The sequence below is a fragment of the Dermochelys coriacea genome, chromosome 18, assembly GCF_009764565.3.
Source record: "Dermochelys coriacea isolate rDerCor1 chromosome 18, rDerCor1.pri.v4, whole genome shotgun sequence".
NCBI classification, from domain to species: Eukaryota; Metazoa; Chordata; order Testudines; family Dermochelyidae; genus Dermochelys; species Dermochelys coriacea.
In genome coordinates, this window is record NC_050085.1 from 15,193,058 (window position 1) to 15,219,656 (window position 26,599).

The following is a 26,599-nucleotide window of genomic DNA, read 5'->3' on the forward strand; positions in this document are numbered from 1 at the left end:
TCGTGTAACTTTATAGTGACTTATTCATCTACTGCATCAGACTTTGAAACAAAAGCTCCTATTTTCTGCCGAAATAATACAAGCACTTGCGGAGCGCCTGAAATCCATTTACTTGAGCTAATTTGTTAGTATCTAAGGTGCCACAAGTACTCCTTTTCTTTTTGCGAATACAGACTAACACGGCTGCTACTCTGAAATTTGAGCTACCCTTGTCCAGTTAGTGACATCACTGACTGCATCCAGCTGGTTGGGGATATTCATTCAAGCTATGAATTCTTGAGGTGGCTCTGTTCACAGGGATATATGAATCATTGAGACAGATGCAGTTGGGAACAATGCATACAGCTGCAGGTGGACAGGTGCAAGGTATCCAGAGCCAATAAATTTGGTTTACGTTTAACAGCCAGGCAGTTGGTTGGAGCTCGAGCAATCCTGTTGAAAATGGTCTTCCAGATATGGTTATGTTCTTGAGCCTTCATAATACTGATTCCTTGAAGTCAATAGAAATTGAGGGTGCTCAGCATCTTGCAAGATCAAGGCCCCAATCCCTTGATGCGTGGCTGCCTACTTCCTGTTTATAACACTGGGAGTTATCCTCATGCACTGTGGGAAAATAAACACCTGGGAGCGAAAACAATTACTAAAAGCACTCTGGGCCCTCCCACCTGCAGCATTTTGATGGAGCCTTCCTTTGTTTTCCATAGTTTAGATATTCAGTTTGTTGGCATGAGGCAATGCTCTCATTTCCCTGTGTCATTTGCATAGAGTTTGTATTTTATAAGCTTAAAATGAGCTTTTCTTTGTCTAGATCTGTCATCTCGTTTGCAGTTGTATGTTCACCCTCACCCATGCCCTCCCCGCTTGCTGTGATTTGAATGAGTAATCCCTGATATTTTATTCTGAAGCAGGTGGCTCTTACACACTATGACTTCCACATTCAAATGCCACAGGGAAATAGAGGAAGGCACCTGGGCTGTAACTTGTTCCATGGAGCTGAATAGAACCATCAGGCAGCCATTTAATATTAAAGGTAAATGTACTCATGGAAAGGTAACATTTACTCTGAATAAATATGCCTCTTGTTCACAGTGGGCTGAAGGGACATTTTGCTGTTGAAAAGGTTAATTGCTATAGAAATAGTAGGTTCTCAGCTGATCTGCTTTACATTAAAGATGTGCTCAATAAAATAAAAACCCATTGGCCCTTGGATCTGAACTCCCATGAACTTTGAGGAGATCAAATTCTGAACCCAGAACTGACCTGAATTTTGCACATGGATCCAAACCAAAACCCTAGATCTGGGCTATACATTTGGGGATGTTCAAAAACCAGAAATGGAATTACATGTCACAGCTTGAACTCTTCTCTATTTTAGAGAAGCATTTAGGGTCGTAACTTAGACTGGAGCTTTGAGAGGTTTTTGTCCTTCAAAGTCTTTTGAAAGTGTGTGTCTTATTCCAAAATTACCTCGGAATTAGAGATTATCTTCGGAACAGTGTAAACTGTTGGCTAAATGATGGTGACACAAAACTGAGTAGTTCTATGCCAATGTCAGAACTGTGACCAAGACCCTCTGTAAGTCAAATACCGGTGAACTTCAGAGCAAAATTCTTCAATAGCTTATAGAAATAATCCCTCTCTGATGCATTCATAGAATCATAGACGTTTGAGATGTACAAAGCCTGTGAAATCATCTAGTTCATTTATCTGTCAATCCTGGATGTTCTCTGTTGTACATTTGTTTGTGTTCCCAAGTCTGGTTCACATGGTTATACACTGCCCAGTTTCATAAGGAAATCTCCATTCAAAGGGCCAGATTCTAGCTTCAGTTCCAGAAATTTTACACTGCTCAGGTTTTCCCCATATGCCCAGCTGGCATATGGCCACCATAGTAGCTGTTTGTTACCCCTCACTTGTGCCTTGGGGTAAGGAACATGACCAGGAAAATGGGTGTGGCTGAGGGATTTCCAAACCCCAGTCACTTCCTGCTGTTGGAATGGATCCTAAAGGCCATGGGCAGCTGGGAACAAGATAGAGCAGTCATCAGGCTGTCCTAATTTACACAAGACCATCCCAGCTTGTGGCCAGCCCTGGGATCCGGAAAGTACAAAGGTGGCTTACTGCCACTTTTGTCCCCTTTTTCTCATTGGTCCTTCACCAAGACAAACTCAGCTAGACCAGATAAGCTGGCTCAAAATTAGGAGGTTGCTCCTTAGTGCCTGAAGAATGGATTTCCCTAAAGTTAACTGGAGTTTTGGGTGGAGAGCCCACATGCCCCCAGCACACAAACCCCACCTATACCCTTCCGTAGGCCTGAAAATGACTTTCTCTACCCCAGGCTAGGAATCAAATAATCTAGCTGCATATTCAACACAACTCAAAGAAATAATTTGTGCTAATAAAATAGTAGCTGGGAATCTAGTAAGACAAAACCATTTTATTTCTGAAGTGCCTTTGCATAGTCAGTGCTAGGCATGCCAGACCCTTACTGCCATTGCTTTTGTTCTCCTGCTTTTCCTACATAGCAGAGTCCATGGCTCAAAGGTGGCTGTTGATATCAGACTCTGGTAAGAAGCCTCCAGGAAATAGGATTTAAAAAAAAGCTGCTTAGGGAGGGGATCTCGTGTTTATTCAGTGTAGTATGGAATTGTACGTCAGGGCTTGGGTTAACAGCTGCATGTGTGCTTTCTTTCTGCCCTTTTACATAAACCAGAAACGAAACTCTCTGCACGGTCATTTTGTATTCAAGTGAAGATGTTTCAGGGCCAATGTTTGAATCTACTGAAAACACAGACTGCTTGGTATCCCTTAATTAATTTGTTTGGGATGGGGGATATTGGATCAAGTGACATCCTTTGTTTCTGCCCCTTTTTAATATAGGGCATCGTGTCTAGTGCAGCAGGACACAAAAACAACTGTATCTGCTATCCTGCTCACAGCATTTGGAAAGCAAACATAACATGTCATGTAGGCATTTCTGAAGCCATGTGATGCTGCAGTAGTACGGCCACCTAATAAAAGATTACATGACCGGAATCCTTCTACCGTACTGGGCAACCTTAGACCATAAGCTTTAATGTTACATAAGAAAGCCCTGACTTTGAAAGAGGCCTCAACTCAGCCACTCATTTTGCCTTTCCAGGAGAGAGTCCAGTGTACGCGTCCTTCAGTAACAGGCTCTGTCAACTCTGTTCCTCAAAATGGCAGCTTCCCAGGCAGGCAGAGCTTTTAGACATTAAAGTTGCAGTATATAGAAACCAAGTAATAAAACGATATAAGGTACACTACAAGCGCTGGTAGGATTAACTTGGTTTCTGTCCTCAGTTCAGAGCTCACATTTGTGCTTGTGGGGTTAGAATTCTAAGATAATAATCATCAGTTATTCATTAAAATTAACTTGTCCATTTAAATACGGAGAGGGGATAAAAAATGCTGTATTATGCCAAGAGAGTCATGGTCTGTCTCCCAAAAGCAAACCTAAAGGGAAGGGAATGGTAGGCATAAATTGTAACAAAGCCAGGAGACTAAGTAGGCTTAAGCCTGCTTCTCTTGAGATCAGTGGCAAAATTCCTGTCAACTTTTATGGGAAAAGGATCAAGCCCAGTAGTGTGAACAAAGACATATAAACTGAATACTGTCCACGGAGGATCAATGACCTCAAACGCTGCTTGATTTTGTGCCTTTCGTGGTACATACTCAGGTTCTGCAGCTGACATTATGTTACAAAAATTCCGTTCCCCCTAGTCAGTGCATCCCTAATCTTGATGCAACCTGGATGTAGTATGCTCTGGGGAGTAAAAGCTACATTCATTGTTGTAGTTTTATACGTGTTTACCTTGTAACTGGGTGACCTGAACTGCCATTAACCTGTTTTAACTGCAGAGTTAATGGGGAAGATTTTTCAGAAAGTAGGGTGTGTCTTTACTGATTAGCTAAGATGAAAGCCACCTGACCCTGAGCAAACAGCTTCTCATCTGAATTTTACTTTAACCTTATTTACTTAATATAGAAGTGTTAAATCAAGCAACAGCAAAATGTGTTTTTAACCCTATCCCCTCCAGTGTCTCATAGTTCTACCAAGTATCTAGCCCATGAATTGGTGTTAAAACTTTAATCCTATTGTGGAATTGGCTTTTTGGTGTTCAGCAGATACATACAGTAGGTGTGATATTCAGAGAAAGTGGGTACGTATAAAGTTAAGTTTCAACATGCAATGGAAGCGCAGAGGGATGTGGGGGGACCTATTCATTGTGGAATATTGTGTGCTGATGATTCAGACTTCTGAGCAAAACAAGTTGCAGCTTGGAGGCAGCTCAGTGGCGGAACTGGTATGGTGACTCTCTGGTTAATACTCACTCCTGGCACCCGATGCTGGTAAAGTCAGGGCGGTATTAACAGTGTCACGCAATGTGATTTGAGGAGATCTGCTCTACTGGTGACTGATCCTTGAATCATTAAGTGTGCATAAGAGATTAAATCATCCATATGTGGGCAGAGATCTCAGCAGTACCAGCTTTGCTTCTACAAGTAGGTGTCTCCTTAGGTAGACTCTGTCCTGTTCTCTGCCATTGGCTTCCTGTGTGATGTTGGCCATGTCACTTCACTTCTCTAGGCCTCCCTTTCTTCATCCATAAAATGGGAACAATCACCCTTACCTGATTCACAGGGAGTTGTGAGGTTTAACTCGTTCATATCTGTAAAGTACTTTGAGATCCTTGACTGGAAGGTACTAAAGAAATGTGCATCATTGTTATGATGCTAACATAATAGCAAACATTGATGCCGTGTGCTCTCATCTGGGGTACTGTGTTACATTTTGGGCTCTTCTCCTCTCTTCTCCACACTGCTGAGAACGAAGAGGTCTTTGAGATGCAGTGGATTGCCCACCATGTGACATCTTTACACTGAGACTGGATGTCTTTCAGAACACTGTGCTTTTGCTCAACCACAAGAATGGGCTTGGTACAGGAAATACTGGATGAAATTCTATGGCCTCAATTGTGCAAGAGGCCAGACTACATGATCATAAAAGTACCTTGGGGCCTTAGAATCTAAAGTCTGTGAATCAACATTTGCAATTACTTTAAGCTAAAATCTCGTGATTGAGAGTGTCAACATGATTTCTGCAGGACTGAAACATCTACCTAAATTGAAGGTGCACACGATACAATGGATGGAAGCGGATAAAGTACAGAGTATATTAATTCAATATCAAAGAGGAAGAGAAACCCCAGCTGAACAAGAAAAGCCCATACTTCTTAATAAAATGTCAGTCGCTGCGCGTTTCAGTTAGTTGTTAATCACAGAGACCCCTGTGCTCTCTGAGTCCTCATGGGAGGGGCCAGAGAATCCTCATCTAACCCTCCCTTCCCTTGAATTACAAGAAGGGTTCCTCATGTATTACCTTGGCTCTGACAGTTCTCAGATCCGTACAGTACCCCAATTCCCTTTTCTCCCTCGCTGGGAGCTTCCTCCTTGGAATAGTCTGTTCACCTCTTCCAGCCTCACTTACTCTCCACTCCTGAATACTAAAGCTTTGCAAAATGTTTGAAACAAAACCTAGCATGAAATGTGGGTAAGGTTTCTTTACAAGCACAAAACGCAGGCTAAATTCATTGAAAGGTTTACTGAGCACATGGGCCAGATTCTCTGCTCATGTAAAAGGGTGCACAGCTCCATTGGCTTCAGTGGAATTTTGCCCATTTACACCAGCAGAAAATGTGGCTAGGTATAAATGCTTGACTAGCTGGATAGACATACAGACAAACCAACCAACTGACCCTGGGCAGATCTATGGTTTTGCATCAAAATTCTTGCATGGCCCAGTTTAGAAGATTCAAATTCTGTTCTTAGTTACACTGGTGTAAATCCAATGCAACTCCACTGATTTCAGCACAGTCACACTGGATTTACACCGGTGTATCTGAAAGCAGAAACTGGCAATATATCTTGAACGATATAACTATCAACCCCTAAAACGAAAGCCTGTGTTAAATCAAGTGCTTATAGTAGTTAGAGTTGAAGAATTCAAGACAGGAAGAAGAATTTTCCACTGAATGCGTCCAATGCAGTGAGCTGTAGCTCACGAAAGCTTATGCTCAAATAAATTTGTTAGTCTCTAAGGTGCCACAAGTCCTCCTTTTCTTTTTGCGGATAAAACTAACATGGCTGCTACTCTGAAACAAGACAGGAAGTGCGTACAATGTATGCATTAACATGGATCTAATTCTAAATAACTACAGTGATATCATCAGGCACTCTCTTCAACTTGTTCTGAGAGATGTATGTTTTGCTAATATGATAATATGTAAGCCATGGACAGGAGAGTGACATTTAGAGCCAGATAATATCTAAGCTTCTAACCCTATCTAATGCATAGTCCAGCATGCAGTTTGGAGGCATTATATTCTGCCACACTCTCTGGATTTCTGACATCAAGTATGTGTTGCTATTTGAAGAACTGTAAACTCCTGCTCTGTGCGGGACTTGATTGTTCTATAGGATTTAGAGCCTTCTAGGCCACTGGTTCAAATCCAGTTTAAGTTGAGTGGTGAAAAGGAATGTGAGATGGCTTGGGTGAATCTACCTAGTTACTTGTCCACATTTCTTCACCACAACTAGTCCTAATTGACTGCCTATTGTCAGGGTCAGCAGAGAGAGACTGAATTCCCCACTCACTGTAGAAAGGTCCCTCCTGAATAAGACTGTGGCATGCCTGCAGGGAAATCTTGCATGTGTATTTCTGTACTGTTTTGTGGATAAGGGGAGGACCTTAATCTCCAGGGAAGCTTCGATGTCTTTAGTTACATAGAGGACTCTCATCGCCATAGTGTCAGAAATACCTTTTGCCAGCAATAAATTCACCCTCCCCACAAAAAAACTCTTTCAAATTAATTTAACCCCCCACTCCATAGCTTTTCCCTTTGTCATGCTTCAGCTAGTGGAGAGCATAGGGCAGACTTTTTTAAAAGGAGAAAATGTAAAGGGAGGGAGTGGAGGAAAAGGGGTTGAAATTTCCTGCAAATTAAGGAGCATTCAGTATGGCTTGTGTGTGGAGCCAGAGAATTGCCTTCCATTGCAGCTAAATGTCTGGCTCCATTCACCTGTCTGGGACACAGGAGCAATGGCTGGGACCATATGAATATACAAGAGATTAGCACTGTAGGGAAACACCTGCTTCCACTTAAGTGATCAGAGAGGAAACAAAGGGCAAGAAAAGCTATAGCCTGAGCAACACGGGATTGGATGAAAACTAATATGAAGCCTGAGATTGGCAGTTGGCAGCCTTTCCCATCAATTTAAAACAGTTGAGAATGCACCAAATCTTTGGATTTGAAGTCTTGCTGCTATGAAGATGAAGATTTTTTCCTCCTCTTTTTCCACATGACTGGGGGAAAAGGGGAGACAAACAGGAGTGGGCATATGAGGTTAGGCAGACTAAGGTCCCAAACTGTTATGCTTTATAATAGTCTGCAAGGAAAGTCTGATAATGCAACAAGAGGGAAAGAGTGGAAACATTGAAACGGTGGTTTAAAAGTTCAGGCTACGTTTCCCTTTCCTGCTTTGTAAAAAAGCATGTCCTTGGATGCCTTAAGGGCTATCTGAGATTCAGTGCATTTGTAATGTAACCCTCCATGTAATGTACATGCACATGTAATGTAACCCTCCATTTTTAAGTGCCCAGTTTGAGACATGAGGAGCCTGATTTTCAAAGGTGCCAAACACTGAAAGATCCCATTGACTTCAGTTGGAGTTTTGGGTGCTTCTGGAAATCAGGCCCAATGTAGGTAGCTCATGCTGGATTCTGAAACATTAAGACACGCCAAATCAAAGGCCACAAAAAATAAAATAATTTACACACACACACACATACACACACACACGCTCTCTCTCTCTCTCTCTCTCTAGGTTTTAACCTCTCTGTAGCTCAGTTTTCCTGTCTGTAAACGTGCAGTAACAACACTGACCTACTTTCTAAGGTGTGAGTATGAAGCTTGATTCATAAAATGCTTTGAGATCCTTAGAAGGAAGCTGCTTTAGAAGCATAAAGTATTATTAAGCTTCATTATTCCACTTGCTGTAAAAGCCTGAAAAGGAACAGCATGTGCTTCTAGTTGCTGACAAAAGCTGGCAGTTTCAGACACCCACCATAATACTTCAGACTGTGCCCCTTTGGGATGTTGTGCACGTGCTACTAGCACATCAGCCAGTGGTCGCTCAAGTGCTCTCCTTAATGCTAGAACGGGATCCTATCCTGCTGTATGAACAAAAGAGAAGAGGTTCTTTTTACGTTCTTATCTCTCCCTTGTGCACCAGTACAGTACATGGCACAGTTTCTGCTCTCTGGAAGTATAATCCTGTGCTCTGTCCAGTTGGATTGCCTGGCCTAACTCATCATCTAGGTGAGGGGCAAAGAGAAGAGGCCATTCCCTTGTGTTTATCAGATTAAAAAATTCCTTTTTCCTGGTGCATTCAAACTGGTCCTCAGTCTAATTTTCCTTTTCTCTTCTCCACTGCTTGAGCTGCCTTTAGAATCGACCCAAAATGTACCTCTGACCTTACACTACAGCTCAGGCAACATGTTCCAGCTACAGGGTGTTTATGTCCAAGCCTTCCCTCCGGATTACCGCACCTCTCCAAACACGAGGAAGATCATTATGTCTCTTCTCTCCCCCTTTGCTTACCTAACATGTTAAGACACAGAAACCTGTTGCTGATGTGACTCTGATTCCTGACCCGACAGGTGGTGCCTTGAGTTGAACTTTGCTCTCACAAACAGTCAGTTTCAGGTATCAGTCTCCCATTTAGTTGACTCGCCCATCTGTGTAGAATTTAGTAATTATGCTAATATGTACAGCTGCAGTGATCTCAGATGATGTTTTTAAGGAACTTTGCTTGAGTATAGGGGCTTGCATGCATAGGCAGAGTGGGCTCAGGAGTCCACCCACAATCTAATTTCATTACAAAGCTGCAGTAAAACTAAGTCTCAAATCTCACACTGGTAGTTTAGGAGATGACCCCAAGAAATCCAGTGTTACAGGAAGTAGTACAGGTGACTCTGTGCCTCTTTGCTGTAGGTCAGTACTAGGAAATGAAACTGTCATACCAGTTCAGTGGTCCAACTAGTGCAGTAGCTTGTCATCAAGAGTGGCCAGAACAAAGTGCTTCAGAGGAAAGTGCAAGAAACCTTGTAAGAATGACTATGAAATACCCTGTCCATAGAGGATATTTCCTCCCAACCCAAGTCATACTGTGTTTGACGTAGTGAAGCATGAAAGTTTATATATTTTTTCCCATCTAATGTAACTGTAGGTGTTCTCATTATCCATCTAATGTCCAATTCTTTTTTGATTCCTACCAAGCTCTTGGTGTCAATGATGTGCTGAGGCAGGTAGTTCCACAGGTTAATTATGTATTGTGTAAAAAAACCCCCACCTTTTAACAGTTTTAAACGTTGCCTGTCCATTTCATTGGCTGTCCCCTTATTCTTGTATTATGAGAAAGGCTAGGATGTACTGTACTGCTGAAGGTGCCATATGTGTTACGAGTTATTAAACAGATGCTCAGATCACTGGCAGTCATTAAAGATCCCAGAGCACTGTTTTTATAAAATTAGTTACTGTTACCCCAATGTTCTACACATTTTTGACTTCAGATAGTGCACTGAGCCAAATCCTGCAATCTTTATTCAACATCCATTCAGGCAAGACTCCCGTTAATGTAAATTAGGATTTTTACCTGAATAAAGATTGAATAAGGATGTCAGGATTTGGTCCACTGTTGTTTAGTATTGGTGGCACAGATTAGATGATGTGTTTAATAACCTCAAAAATCACCGTGTTTCAGTAGCAGGTGAAATAATCTATATGCTAATAATCTATATACAGTGAGATCCTCTAAGGTCAAAAATGCAAAATACATATAAGGTTTTATCAATGTGCTCTTATTTTGGAATTTTATGAGCCTGGAGCCAGTGTCTTTAGAAGAAATATATGAGAATTTGTACTTTGGGTATAAAAAATAAACACAAAAAACCCAGTCAGAATGTTCCTCTTGTCCAATGCAGCATTCAGATGATCTCTTGTTTCTTGCTGGTAGGTCAACATAACAGCAGCTCTAAACTGGCATGCCCAAAAGCAAATCAAAGTTTTTGTATGCACATAATCTGGATCTATACATACAAGCTGTTTTCTGTATGCACAAATGGCTGGTTAGGTGCTGAAGCTTCACAGCCACCCTCCTTCAACTTTACCTGTGCAAAGTTAGGAAATCTAAAGAATCTTCATGGAAGCTTTAAACAGCATTTAAATCCTTCCCTTTTGAGTCTGATGCCTTCTCTTTTGGGTCTGATGCCAAGCCATTACTCTGGCTATTAGCTAACCAGTTTATTGTAGCATTGAATGACAGAGCTTTGTCGGGGACCTGATCTTTGGAGGTCATCAAGCCCTGAGGATATGCCTCACCTCATCAAAGAAAACAAAAGGATTTATTTACAGTTGCTGTTACCATGAGTGTTAGAAGGCAACTTCAAAGAGGTTTAACCAAAATTAGATCATTATGATAGTACATCAGTATGTTTCACCACTGTTGCAGACCTTTTCCTGTGTTCCTTTGCTGTGTTATATAACATCCCCAGGAATGTTACTACTGTTTGGTATTCCTTTTTCAGGATTCATTTCATGGGCATTTGAACACTTCAGTAGAATGACGTCTAGCACCCTGGGATCCCCCCAAGTCCATGACCTTTGTGCTATGATAATACAAATCATATGTAATAATAATTATTATTAATATTGATAATACAATTTAGAAAGATAAGGAATATAAACTAAAAAGCTTTTTTAAAATTTCATAGTCACATAATACCAAGCAGTATAATCTAGTGATTGGCAAACTACTATATATATGGTATAGTGAAAAGAAGAGAGTGATTCAAGAGAATGGTCATGTGGTTAAAGTAATGAAGAAGATCTAGGTTTCCTGTCTCCACCACAGGCACCCTGTGTGACTTGGAGCATCATATAATCTCTCTGTGCTTCAGTTCCCCATCTGTAAAAAGGGCATAATAATGCACCCTTATATGGGTGTTGTGAAGCTAAATTTATGAAAGTTTGGTGAGGTGCTTAGGTACTATGATGATGAGCACCGCAGAAAAGCCACAGTGATTTTGCATGGCTGATTATATTATAATCAAGCTTCTATTTCCTCCATGTCTAGTTCTTAGAGGAATCTATATGGATTTCAAATGGAAACTTTTAGTCATAATTCTCATCAACCTCTAGCTGCCTCCTTCAAATAGGGCCCTCACTAGCCTTGTTTATTCCTTGTGTTTTACAGTCTGCGATAGATGTATTGATATCCCTTTAAAAGTAAATGGCTCAAATATGGAATAATAATCAGACTGAAAGTAGGATCAATATAGCAGAGAAACGTGTAGGAGAATCTGCAAAGAAGTTTGGCGTGTGTAAATACAGTTTATCTGCCATCAAATGGCTCCTTTTTATTAATAAAGAATGGGGACACAGTTTATTGATGATGATTCATTAGGAGTTTATTGCTGATAAAACCAAAGCATGATATTTACATTCGTGTAATCTTTCCTTTCCTAAGGAAAGAAATGATTATTTTATCTTGATGTGTCATTGTGAGACAGACAGTTCTCTCTGTGGGTTCAACTTCTAAGTCCTAGAATAGTTAGACAGTCATCACATCATAATCAAATGAATACAGGATATGCAACTGCAGCTGTAATTTATAAAAAAGAAAATGTGCACAGTGACTGGTTCTCTTTGGAATTGTATCTCTATGTTTAGAATATGTATAGTGAACCTTTTGTCTAAAGATTCTGGAGGGTCTGATCTCTTATCCCTAGGACAGTTAAATTGTGGATTCTTTAGCTGTGATCCCTCCATATAACACACACAGACAGTATACAGATAATGTTGCACATTCTTGTATAATTCACAAATGGATAGTGACACTGGGCCAGATCCAGAGCTAGTGTAAATTGGTGTAGCTTCATTGACTTCACAATTGACTTCACTGAAGCTATGCCAATTTACACCAGCTCAGGATCTGGCCTCCTATTTCTCTTGGTCAGTTATCCCTGTTGGTTCTAGTGTCTAGAACCTTATAAATGTATTTCTTCTACTAATTCAACTGGCTAGAAGCCTCTTTGCAATGGGTGTGGATGACAGAAATCTTTCCAGCTCTATTTGATTATTTTTTAGTCCATGTAATTTGTCTTAATGATGGATTTATGTTGTCTGGGCTTGTCGAGATTAGGAAAATAAACTGCATTTAATAAATATGTTAACTAGCATGTAAATTAACATGCTTTTAATCGGGATCAGGATCAGCTTGTTGGTAAACCCTATTGTCTTTTTCTATATTAGGTGCTAAGTGTTAAAAAGTTGTTAATTAACACACCTTTGCTTTGAAGAGTTTATCTGCACTCCTAGAATTAGGTGGTGCTTTATCCTCCCACCTTTTTAGCAAAGCCCTGATCTGGTCTTGGGAAGTTCTGCTTGCAGATCTGCACCCTCTTTGAAGATTAGAGGTGAGATTTGGCAATGAAACTGGCACTCTGGCAGGATTTTAGTTGGGTATTTGTCATGCAGAGTTTGAAGAGCAATCCTTATGAGCTATATTTTGAAAAGCAGGTCTTTATACTTGTGCCTACAATTTTCACATGTACAAATTCAGATGTTAGATTGAGGCAGCTTCGAATATGTGGCTCTATACGTCCCTGAGATTTCAAATGTCATTGTCCCATGAAATGATCGGGCTTGGTTATCCTTTGGGGGGGCAAATCCTGGTCCTGCCCACTAATACTCCTTGAACCTGTTTCTTCTTTGTTGTGGCACAAGGCCCAAAAGACAGTAAAACTGGTGTCATTCAGCAGCACAGTGAGGCAGGATGAAAGGATTGGCACAGGTTTCTGCATCTCCTGCTTGTATGCAGAGCTGTGCTCTGCAGAGACATCCTCTGTCCCATTGTGCATGAGTGGGCAGAGTGAGGGATGGATCGCCTGGCATGTGTGGATCTGCAACTCCCCAGGTGGGAGGGGCTGCAGCAGTCACTAAGCCTACAGTGGCCCTGAGGCTAAGTAGCAGCCAAGGTGTGGTTCTACTGCCTCTGCGTGGCTTGTTGCAAGGATTTTGACCAATCTGTGACCCCCCAGGAAAACACCCTTGTGAACAGCCCACGTACTGGAGCCATGCCCTTGGAACAGGGTTTGTCTCTGTACACACCAAGAATTATCCATAATAGATTGGGTCAGATCATAGGCTTTAGTTACTACCATATTCCTGGGTACTAAGATAATGGGTTCTCTGTTAATGACCGATGACTGGACAGATAGAGCACAAGGCCATTAATTAGTTATAGATAAAAATAGCAATTTTCTAAGGAAACTGTAAAGGGAATCCATATGATTCCTCAATATTGTTGACAGGCTGGGTTGTCTGTTACAAATGTATCTGTTTTGAACTAGCTCTTAGGTACTCATGATTCGTGCTCTAGAGATACGAGAGAGAGAAAGATGGTTATAACCTTAGCTGGGCATCAAACCTGTGGTCCAGCCCGACATTCCAACCGAGCACCTTTGCCTGATTGTTATCAATTGACCACTTGGGCAATCAAATGTAGGGGATACGTTTTCAGGAGGGTGGTCATCTTATTTATTTTTAGGTGCTATTTGCAAATGAATTGCAGACAGAAATCAGGTACCTGGAAACCATCTCCTCAGATTTGCACCCGCAAATCATTTTGCAGGCACAACAATTCAGATGCAGCTATTTCAGGCACATTGCTTTGGTCAAAAGTTGGGGTTGGGCTCAGCTCAAGTGAACATTTATCCCTTCGATTCCAGCTCATGTGACTTGTGGAAGAGAAGTAAAAAGCTGACTTGCTGAGAAGCAACATCCCTATGCTGACATTATTACCACACTGCATGTTGTCCCTTGCTGGAGAAATCAGTCTTATGCAGTTAAAGGTTTCCAAAGTTTCTGCCTGAGTTAGTTATTGAGGATAAGTTGTGTCTTAAGGGAATTTTTCTGCCAGTTGCGCTAATTAGCACGATAATTTGTCATTTCATTAAACACATCTTCCATGGGAAACAACAGCATGTTTTTTTCACAACAAGGAGCAAACATTTTATTTATTGATTGATTTTTCTTTCTTTTTTGATTAAGTTGCTTAGAATTTCCTTGAACATGGCTAAATGACGGCATTTTAAAAAGCCGCAGCTTTCATCTTTTGTTTAGCCATTGCTTCTGATTGTGTGCTCGTATGTTACATGCTTTTATTTAAATGGTAGCGCTGAGAGTCATTCCAGTCTGGGCACAAATGGTCTTTTCATCCCACATCTTGCTCTATTTATTTCAAGTCAACTGCAGGATATATTTTTTTAAGAGTTGAAATGAAAGAGTTATTTAACAACTAGTTAACAGCCTAAAAGCATGTACTATGGGAGAGGAAAACATGGCTTGGTAGATGAGGCAAAAAAATGTAGACAACATTTTTAAAAACAGGAGTCTAAAATTAGCCTCCTGAATCCATACTGAGGCACCTAAGAATGGAATTTTCAAACGTGCTTGAGTAACTTAAGAGCAGAAGTCTCAAGAATTTATAGCCTCCAGTGTACCTGTCACCCTAGTTCCACTCTTAACTACCTAAATATGGACGTAGGAACCTAATATTAGACCCCTGTTTTTGAAAATATTGGCCGGAGTCTGGAGATATGAGTTGTGGCTGGGATTTTGAAAGGCACTCAAGGAGTTTGGCTCCCAATACTCATTAAAAGTAATTGGGAGTGGGACACCTAACTTCTCTTTCTGCCTTTGAAAATCAGCCCTTCTGTGCCTGAGTCTACTAGCAAATTTGTGTGTGTCCAACCCTTGGGCAAGTCATTGCATCTCTCCACTTGTGCCTTAATTTCCCCCTCTCTATGCTGTTTTGATCAGTGAGAGTTATTTGATATAGTTATGCAGCACACACTCCTATGTCAAATAAGTGGGATGGGACTACTCTGGGTTAGGTGAATCAGATAGCTCTAATGGAGCAGCTAAAGCTAATAGCTAATCAATAGGTATTAGACTTGTACTGAATGAGCAGTTACTAGTACAGGACTCTTTAGACTTTTTTTTAGCTTCAATTAAAACCAAACAGATGGGCAAAAAGGAATAGAAATTGTTACCTTAGGGAATAGCACACTAGCACATTTGGGACATCTAACAAGGCAAAATACTTTTCTTCTTCTTTCCTATATATTTTAAAAGACACATTTTTAGTAATATATTTTAGTGAATGCAATGCTCATAAAAAGCATGGGCCTGACAGTCATTGAGAACAAAATCCTCCATCCACTGAACAGGTACAGCAAGCTTCCCCTCCGTGTCGCAACCCTCCCTTACAGTGACCAATGCATGTGGGGAGGGAGGAGCAGTCCTTGTCCTGTCTGCTGAGATTACTAACAAAGGCCAGAAGTTGTGGTTTGGGTGACCATTCGCTATCCTTGATGCTGAAGACTACTTGAACATGGCAGCACGATATAATGTTCTTATTAGAGATGCATATCTCACTCTCTGGTACATGGTATTCATAGCAACAGGAGCATGGAAATTGTTTCCCAACAGAATTGTTTGTCTAAGATTATTCATTCCCTCATAAAACCTTGGTAGCCAGTTGGCCCACATTCTTAAGCAAATCTGAAGGCCAAGCAGTCATTTTAAGATAGAAAACTGCTAAGTTTTGTACAGCATGTTGAACCTGGATCTTCACCTTTCAGAGAAATTATTATTTATTAAACCATGGGGAGAGGTGGAGAGACTTGAATGCCTATTGCAGGTCCATTATCATGAAAAGCATGTCCGCGTCATACACGTCAGTTTCACTACTGGCCTATCCCAAACTTCAGGACACACCTGTTAATGGCTAGAGGCAAGCAGATTGGTTGGATGTAAAGAATGCACCTGCGCAGGGAGGGGTGAAGAACTACATGTAAGCCGAGCCCTTAGACATTCTCTGTCTCTTCTCAATTCCAGCTTAAACAAGCAATATCGCTCTGGGCTGTGAAGACAACCATGCACGTTTGAATCCTTTGCTTTACTTTTTTTTTTTTGCGGGTTTATTTTTATAGTTTAAAACAGTTGTACAAGTATTTTGCTTCACAGTGTATGATTTTTTTTATTTTGTTTTTTGTTTTTTTGTTCATTTTGTGAGCATCACGCCAAGAAAACCACACGTTCCAAGTTCGTCTTTGCCAAGACGTGGAAAGATCTGAAGATAAAAATCCTCGCATGCACTTTCCTGATGATCATTACATCTTTTTTGTTACCCACTTGAAGGTTGATGATCTTGGTTTGGGAAAAGGTTATTGTGCCTTCAGCACTCAAGTTACTTAAATGTATGTGTTTTCATGGTCCTGTAAGCCATAGTGTCCTGGTATTGTGGTGTAGGCAGATCAAACTAGCGCTAAGTATGATTTTGATACTATTTGCAATCGTGTAAATCAAAATTCTCCTTCCTTATGTTTTTTTTTAGGAGACTGTCTTTTTTTCTTCTCTCTTTCTCCAAGTGGACTGAAGGGAGGGGGAGGTTGTGTTAAAACTGTATCAGGTTTTGTCTGTTCTAAGTTGGGGGGAGGGGTAAAAGGCACATGAATTCAAATGTTCATTTTACAAGTAGCCAAACCAGTTAGGGCAGGTAAATGAAGAAGCAGGAAATTCAATAGCAGGGAACCAATGGGAAAAAGCCAGTTTCACTGAGTGGTCATGGAACTTTGAAAAGAGACACATTTTGGAAAGGTTATTGTGACTGAAATGCAGCATTTAGTATGAACTGAAAAGGAAAATTCAAACATTTCTTGAGTGGTCAAATACTGAAAAGAATCAAACACAGCCAGCGTACGCATTGGTAGCTATCTCCATTAATGATATGAATTTATGTTATGGTCTCCCCCTCAATTAGTTTTATTCATTTACATTTTTCAGTTAGTCTTAATTGGTTTGTATTCTAATATATTTTTAATAATGTCACAAAGAAACCCATGCTTTTTGGTTTAGACGTGCAATTAATTGCTGCTATTTTTATTATTATTATTATTTATTAATTGAAAATAATATTCAAATATTGTACAGGGGATGAAGGAAATGCATTTAGATATTCCATATGTCATTGCTATTATTTAAACTAAATGGGGGTAAATGAAAGGACTTTTGTTCCCGCTCAGAGTCATCAGTTTCAGCTTATGGCTTGGAGAAGCCATTTTGGGTTCATTTGTTCATTCTTTTCTTTCCTCGGGCTTTTTTAGTACATGACAAAGTGAGCGTAATCACTCTGCTTCTTTCTAATCTTTCACTAATTCTCTCAAGTTGAAGTGGAGCACCTGTGCCATTCCAGACTTGCCTTTACTTGTGCTGTCTAGTTGGATTCTAAAAAAACAGACATCAGATAAAACAAAATTAGCTGCTTCAGTTTGAAGCATGAAGTCTAACTGTAGATCAAAATGGCATTGGATGGCTAGTCTGCTTTCTCAGTACCTGAATGGGAGAATAGTTGTAAGAGTGAGGTCACATTTTTTGTCTCCGCTTTGGCCTGACAGCTGTTGGGTGCTGTTGTTGACACAATAAATTGGGTGAGAATTTGGTGTGTTTTGTAAGCATGGAGACTTTTCTCACTGTTCATTTGTCCACATGCAGCAAGACCCAGCTAGACTTTGTGGACATTGAGGGAGTCAACGGAAAATGTTTGCTCAGCCTTCCCCTCCATCTCTTATTAAAACTGCCTTCTGGAATGTTCCAGGACAGTATTAAGCCAGGCAGAAACCTTTTTAGCTTGTTTAACCTTTTACAAAAGCGGAACCTAAATTTGGCCTGATTTAAATGCTCCATAACGCCCTTGATTTCAGCAGGGGCTACCGAAGCTCCCCTCCGAAAACTATTGTCCTGAAAGGCACAATTCAGGCAATATTACAGGGCTGCCCTGACCTTTTTTCACTGAGTCCCATTAATTAAATTTCACCTACATTTTCCTCTCACAATTGGAGGTTTTGTAAATCCAGTTGAATGTAATTTTTTTAAATGATAAGAACAGTGATTTATGAATTATTTTGCTGTATCTGGATTCCGTTTTAAAACAAGACTATTTTATGTACATTTGGGTCCCACAGAATAGCATTAATATATAAGTGTTTGGGGGCCCATTTATTTGCAATAATGTACAGGTGGAAATATTTACCCGTAAACTAAGTTAGCAGCAGTGCTTATTGGTTAGTTTATTTTGATTAATTAATTTAGGGATGCTCTTAATCTTAACATAGTCTTGATAGTTCTGAAATGTATTTATTGGAAAGTCTGTGTTTCAAATTGCAAATTTTCGCATGACCGCCTGAAGTTAGGGACGTAAGTAGGGACATAGGTGCCTAATGGCAAGATTTTCAAAAGCGCCTAAGTGAAAGTCTGTGGGATTTAGCCAGTGCTTAAGTCACTTTTGAAAATGGGACTTAGATGCATTTGAAAATTTTATTTTACATCAGAATTGAAGCCCCTAAACAGATATTTAGGTGGTTAAAATCCGGATTTGAGTAGCTAACTTTAGGCACCCAAATGTGAAAATTTGACCTCTAGAAGATGTAGTGAAAAAAAAAAATCTAATGGAAGCCAGATCCTTCACAGAGTTATAAACTTGCTTAACTTTCTCCACTTGAAGAAAAGGAGGACTTGTGGCACCTTAGAGACTAACAAATTTATTTGAGTATAAGCTTTCGTGAGCTACAGCTCACTTTATTGGCTGCATTGGATGCATTCCTTGAATAATCCCAGTAAAGGCAATAGGACTAATCACATGAGTAAAGTTAAGTGCATTTGTAAGTATTTGCAGGATCTAGGCTTGATAAACAAATCATGTTTTTTCCTGGAAGTAAATTTGAAAAAACTGTAAAGGCCTGATTTCCAGAGGTGCTGAGCCCCTCCAGTCAACTCTGTTGCAGTCAATGGGAACTGTGTCCGACTGGCATCTCTGAAAATCAGACCGTAAACTATAGATAAAATTATGCTCTTCTAGATTTCAGATCCTGTGGAAGTTGGGAAGAAATTTGACATTAATTTCCCATGAAGTCAATGAGTTTGAGTCTGAAAGCAGAATTTGGCCTGGTGCAAGTATTTTGTTTGCACTATTGAAGGTCCTATAAAGATTAAGAGGAGAGTTTTCTTGTATTTTTTTAAACAAACAATGCTGATTGCTATTATTTTAGCCAGAGAGTAGAGTGAATGAAATTCCAAATTAAAATATGCTTAATTATCCCATATAATATACTAGTGAAGTGTCTGTGAATTGCTTCAATATCTTTTTCAGAAAGGAAATAAATTTCCATTTCAACATTGTTAGGATCCCTATACCTTTGAAGGTTTACTCATCTCAGTAATGGTTGGGTTTTTCCTTAAAACGCCCTTAGTCCAAGACAAATGCAGAAAGGTCACCAAATCGCTCTGTGTCTTATCAAAAGGCAAATAATGTGTTTTAAAATTACAAAAATGCAAATTGGGGATAAAATATGGATGCAATCACATGTTACTTTGTTAGACATTTTGTTTGCAAAATTATAATGTCCTTAACATATTTTGGGCAGGTGGAAGTGGCCTGAGGAAAATACATATTATAGCTGGGATACACATTTCACTTTAATTAGACTTTTTTTTTAATGGTCATTAGAAAAAGATATGTTAGCTCACAGTTTTTTAGCCTGGATAAAAAAAGAATCTTAAATAGTCAATAAATAGACTGAACTTTAGAAACAGAATTTAGCCTACATTCAAGCTTTTAGGCTTACAAACAAACCTGCCTGTCCTTTTAGACTCCAGGTATAGCTTATCTGATGAAGCCCAAAGATAAAGGCTTAAGTTTCACATACTTTGTTCTTTTCATAGTCCCTGACTATTGATTAAGGCTCAACCATACAGGTTAACTAACAAGTTAGTTTTTCACGCTAGAGTCACATTCCTCTCTGAAGCTGCAACTACTTGGGTGCAAATTGGAGACTCTGCATTCTCCTTTGGAGGATAATTGATACCTGATTGTTTTAAAGCTGGTGGAACTTTGCCTGATTGTGTACTTCAGAAAAGAGGAGGGGGAAGGTGAGGGAGTGGAGGAGGGAGGAGAGAATAAAGGTAATGAAGGTACAATAGCTAAATACTAGTGCTGAAAAAAAGGGAGGGGGGAAGGGATTCATTTAAGTTCCTTGTTTTCCGCTCCTCTTCAGCCATTCTTTTCTTTTTCTCAAGGCCTGAGCATTGGTAATAATGGTGATGATTAACTAAATGAAGTCGGTAACCTGGGCGACCATTAGGGTGGGTTTATATTTCATGGGTACCGAATGGCCAGAGAAAGCGCACTATTGAGGACTCAGAAAACTGAAAGATTTTTGGCGTTTTGTGTGTTTTGATTTTTTGCTTTGCATTCTTTGCCTCGATCTTTCGCCACGGTAAGGTTACAGCCACTTTCTTATCCCTGAGAATCCCCTCCCTTTTCTCTCTCTCTCTCTCATTCCCTCCTTCCTTGCAATTCTGCTGCCTTCACTTCAATCAGAAGGGTCTTTCCTCTGCATGAGGGCCAACCTTCAGGTGGTACCATGTTGGGCTGGATGAGTTGGGGAACAACGATGTATTTCTCTGTGTGTTTCCCTTATGCTAGTTTAATCTCTTTTGAAGTTTTTCATTATATGGCTTGGATTTTTACTGCTTCCACCCCATAGCAATTTTGTGTTATCCTTCCAGATAGAGTGTTTAATTTTTTGTTAGGACCATATTTGCATTTAGGACACTATAAGTGAGCTGTATGCTTTGTAGAACAAGAACGTCATCTTGCTTGTTAGGCCTTTGTTGGGCATGAATTGTTTATTTCACTGGCAATGGTGAGAATTGTAGTGGAACATTGGTTCAGTATTTTTTTGTCCTTTTCAGGACTGATAACTTTATGTGTGCAGCGGGTATTAAATAAGACTGGCTTAAAATAGAGGTACATAAAAGTATGGAGTGAATTCTGTTATCAGTCCAAATAGAAATAACTATGCTAGCAGTTTTTAAACAGATAGTAAACTGGATACAAATAAATGCTTGTGGAATTTAATATTATAAAGCTAAAGCAATAAGGTTACTCTTGGGTATGAAATAGGGATTCATCTCAGTAATGGGTATATTAAAAGTGGTGGCTGCTTTCATTTTCTCTCTCCTGTGGGCTGAGTTGGTTAATGGAATCCATAATTCATGTGTATATTGCTCCATGCCTTTTGTGAAGTTCCCCATCTTTTATTTTGTCATTGCCATATTGTGGCTTACAGACACTATAATATGTTGGTCATTTAGTATTACCGATATCACTGAATGACCTTCTTAGGGAACATTAAGGAGGGCAATATTTAAGTTTGTGTAATTCCTGGCAGCTCTTTTAACAAAGAAAAATGATTGTGACTGTTTAATACAAAAAGACCGTAGTGAGATACAATGATGATGAAGATACGTTTAGTTGTTCAAACAAATAAAATAGCATGGCCAAAAAAAATTGCATTTATATATTTAATTTTAGCCAATAATTACACAAAAATGAGCCAGTGGCTTATAATAATTGTCACTAAACTTGCATTAATTAGTAGATAGACCATGTATGATGAGAATGAAGACTTATCTCTTCAAAGAGGTGTGTGATAAATTTCTAGAGCCATCTTCTAATCTCAGCTGCAGCAGCCTAAATCCCATGTAACCCCATTAACTTTATTGGAGTGACTCTGGATTAACAACAGTGCATCTGAGATTAGAATGTGGCCTCCAGGCCTTTAACTGCCAACATAATTTAAAAATGGCCATATTTTTATAAGCGATGCACACATCTTGCAAAGCCATACTAATGTTTTCCTTAAATTCAGTATTTATATTTCACTTTTCAAATTTGCTCTTCGCTATGTGGAATATTTTCTACATGGGGATTACCAGAGTAAGCGAAATTAGAGTAAACAGATACAGTTTTGTGTGGACAAAGACTCAGAAGGCTCTTTCTCTTGCCATGTGCGCTACTGTTGTCTGCAGTTATGCAAAACCATGCAAGGATTATTTATCTGAATGGATTTGTTGTAAAATGGCTACAGCAAGAGATCTGGGAAGAATTAGGGTTCCTCTGAAACCATATCATGCCTGTTGTCGCTTATAATGGCAGACTATGCAAGAGAAATCAGTTTCCATTGCAGAACACTAATATGCAGACCGTGAGAGACATAAAGAGAAGGAAATTCACCAGCCATCGTGGGGCTGAATAATCATTAACATCCCAGCAAGGTGTAAGAAACAGTATGCAGTTAAGAAATAGACACCGTTTTGTAACTGCTTGGGCACACTGGCATTTTCCAGGTTATCCTTGAAACTTCTTTGGAAACTGTTTTTTGTTTGTTTTTTTGAAAGTACTAATGCGTTCTACTGAATATAGCAGTTAGTTAAAGCTCCCTTGTCTGGTTATATTATTGAACCTATCAGGTGCTGAGTTTCCATTGAAGAGAATGCAGGACAAGGTGGGGGGGCAAAGGAAGGATTTTCCTTTGTTTTAGTGGGAATAAGAAAGATCACTGAAGCTCTGCTATCTACCTTACCATTGTATGAAGTACGAGTTTACATCTCTTTTGAAATGACAGAGGAGGTCCAATGTGCTACATTTAACTTTGTTCCCTCTCACCTTACTACAGACTCATCTTAGCTCCCATGAACCAATGGGGACAGAATCAGGTCCTATAGTCAAACAAGAGGGAGGTTCCAGAGAAAGATATTTCACATTACAGGTGATGGAGGCTGTCAGGGAGTATTTGTGGTAACCCCAATCTATGTAAGTGGCTCCTGTTCTTTCAATAGTATTGACACCAAGCACTAGAAAATGTACTGTCATGTACTAGCTATAGCGAGGGAGGGCCTGGATGACCTAACAGGACTCTTCCCCTAACTTCTCTGATTGCATGAGTTAATATTTTGGAAATGTACATAGAGTGCTGTAGCGTGCTTCCCTTTCATGGCAAATTCTGTTCCCTGTGGCAGACCTGCGCCCTGGATATTGCACTGACATATGCACCTTGTACATTTAATGGCTGTCTGAAGTGGGTATAAAATACTACCAAATCAAAATTCTCTTTCTGTTCAGATCAATGGTAGCGTTGTATACTAATTTCATGCCCAATTAGCACCAGTGTGAATGACGACATAAGAGGCTGAGCTATGGAGAATCAGACTCAGAATCTTAAATATATACAGAAGGATATATGAAGTCTAGACATCCACAAATAAAAACAGAGTCCATGTTCTTTCTTTCTTTACTGTGAGAAAGTATGGAAATCACAGAGGATTTGGCAGTGGGATAAAGAGTCTTTCATCTCTGGCTAACTGGTATGACTCTAGTCTAGATTGGTAGTTAATTAAAATAATTACATTTGATGTCTCTTTGGTGACCTGTGTGAAATGAGTTGGTGGGTCTAATTTCAGTGCCTAAGGGACAAGTGTGTCCACCCCACCAAACCCATCAGCAGTTAGCCTCTTGTTGGCAATTGAAGGAGGGAGGGTAAGAAATGAATGGGCATTACATTTAAAATAGGAAGCTAATTGTCTTCCATCTCCTTGAAATGGTGCCTCTGAATCCTGGTTAAGGCATGTTGGCAGGATACACCTGGTATAGATATAGAGAGCTGTAATGCTGATGAAAAATGCCATATTGACCACACTGGAGGACAGATTCTCTGCCGTCATTGTAAAATGCACATAGTTAAAATACCTACAGTACCTCCTGAAAAAACCCTTGGACTCCTAAGCAGTGTTAACTGAAGTGTATTTCAGATGAGAGGTGGAATTATGCTCAGCAGTTAATTTGAACTCAGATTTTTTTCTATCAGGAAATGACGGTCTGAAATACAAAGCCCTCTCTGTTAGGAATTTAGGGCCAATTTCTGATCTTAGTAAAGAAAAGAACAGTGGAAATTTCATTACATTTTGCCCTTTGGGTTTTGCTTTTCTTTGTCTGCAGATCCGGCTAAGGGCACGGATTTCAACTTTGTGCCAGACAGAGCCTGTGCCCAACTACTAGATGCTGTAGAAACCTTCTATACCCTTTCCCTTATATGTCCACCTTGTGTATATTGTTTACTTTCAGATCTAGAAGGCATTTCCTGATTATTTCTTTATTGGACATAATAATATAACAATAAAAAATACTTTATGAGGAATAAACAATTCTTGGCTAAATTTTTAGGGCCCAAACATCTTAGTCAACATACATTATGTAAAGTATGACCCAGATATGCAAAATACTGTACAGGCATGTAATAATTGGCCGTAATTTTCATATGTCATTCATTACTTTTAGAATCACAGAGTACACAGAATCCAGAAAAATGACATAATTAACCAATATATATTGCAACACAGTGAGCCAAATTTATATATGATGTAACTTCTTTGAAGTCAATGGACTCAGGAGACTTGGGTTCCATTCCCAAGTCTTCCCCTGGCTGGTTGGGTGACCTTGAGCAAGTCACTTCCCCGTCTGTGCCTCAGTTTCCCCATCTATAAAATGGGGATAATGATACTGACCCTCTTCATAAAGCACTTTGAGATCAGCTGATAAACAGCACTATTTAAGAGCTAAGTATTAATTATTATTCTGAATTTGGGCCATTCTAGTTACGCAATATTTTCAGCTGGTTGTATTAACTGGAACAGGGTATTTGGAGATATGAAATATGAAGATTGATATGTACTGTATCTATTACAGAGGAAAAAGCTGCATAGATAGTCATGTAAGCCATTCATTGGTTGTACAGATACAAATATATCCTGGGAGTGATGTACATGGTGTACCTGAGATCTAGCTATAAACAAAAGAAGTGTATAAACAAATACTCAGTTATTGGATACACACCTATGCAGGATTTTACAGAACATTATTACAACTCTGAATTTCCACAGTAACTTGCATGTGTTAAATTTTTCCATATCTTTCAGATGGTGACACAGAAAAATCTTTTGAATTCCTAGTCTGATCCCCACTCTTATTGACACTGCAGTAAATAAGGAGTAAAGCCATTAAAGTCAACAGGCCAGATACTGAATTTGTGTATAATGGCATAGCTATGTTGATTTCAATGGTGCTACATTGATTTACACCTGCTCAGGATCTGACCCAGCAATGTTACACTGGTGGAAACCAGCATTAGTGAGATAAGAATCAGGTCTTTTCCTCTTTTGGCCAAAACATTCCTCATTCTGGGACATTCCCCATCTCAAATGAGCAGATGATGTTTGGAAAATGGTAAAATACTGGCAGATCAGTATTTGGGGCCTGTAATCTCTCAAACAGAGATGTGTCTGGGTGAATCTCAGGGACCGTAGACCTCCAGTCATTTTCTTCACGATACAAGAATCGGAGTTAGTGCCAATGAAATTCAAACTGAAGAAAATGTTCATGTGCATGTTACAGGTTTGACATGCCCTCTGCTAGCTAGCAGCTGTGGCTCATTTGCAAGTGTTCAAAGGTTTCAGCAGTAGGGATCTTTGCCTATGAAAAAGAACCATTGTGTAACAGATGAGTGGTCACTGACAGAGGCCATAATATACTATAGTCTATTGTTTGATTAGTTAAAGCAGTCTTGGATCTCTCTCTAGCATTGTTTTGCTGTCGCAGCCTCAACAGTTACATTAGTTATCTTTTTGCTAGGCCACGATGTCACCATTTAAATGTTTTTTGCCCTTAAGTGCAGTGTTCCCGACAGAGAGAATGGGATTTTAAACAAGGTAGTAGGGCCTGGTGAACTGACAAACTTGCTGGGCCCAGCCCTACACTATCTAAAAGAAAGTGTGGTTGACTTGGATTCCCCCTACTGTATCTTTGACATGGCATCAGAAGGAGCTTAGTGAGTCCAGCAGCCTTTTGGCTATACCCTTGTGTCTCTAATTCCATGGAGGTTCACGTGAACTTGTGATTTAAGACAGCATGTTCAAATGTGCATGTACAGCATTGGTGCACCTTGAGTTGTTGTTTCACTGATTAAGTGATTCAAACTAGCTAGTGCAATGTTATGGCTGAAAATGTACGTGAATGAAAAGCAGGAGGCTGTTCTCAGCTACAGTGGTCATCATTAAAAAGATCTTGACACTTGCCAACAGTTGTTATACCCCAGTTATTTCCTACCCTAAATTTAAGGGAAAACTGGTCTCTCAGATACCATTGTTTGAGAACTGTTGGCAAATCTCAACTAATGGTGGGTGATCTGTGTCATGTACCAGCTCCCATTAACTGCAGTGGGGGCTGTGAAGTGTATCTTAGGGCAGGAGGTGGCCCAGGAAATTCCAAGTTACAGTTCCCACATCAGCTGTATATTGATAACATTGCACATATGCTATTCAGTATATTTAGGGTCAAATCTTCGTGTGCACAAAGCCCAAACTAATGGGTTTTTAGTGACTAACCTATATTAAGGCAGACATGGCTGCATTTTGCAGCTGTTACATCTGTCTGCAGGCTAGAGTGAAAGATGGGGCCCACTACACTTTTTACATGGTTTGTGGAGATTTTGGTGCTT

At 39.8% G+C, this 26,599-nt stretch overlaps 1 protein-coding gene across 1 annotated transcript in view; it reads left to right on the forward strand.

Moving 5' to 3' along the window:
• The first annotated feature begins 20,158 nt into the window (after positions 1–20,158).
• Positions 20,159–26,599, forward strand: part of TTLL10 (tubulin tyrosine ligase like 10) — a 105,700-nt gene continuing 99,259 nt past the window's right edge. Inside the window, exon 1 of the mRNA XM_038377205.2 lies at positions 20,159–20,482. The gene's annotated coding sequence lies outside the window, so the exon portion shown is untranslated. The remainder of the gene's footprint in view (positions 20,483–26,599) is intronic.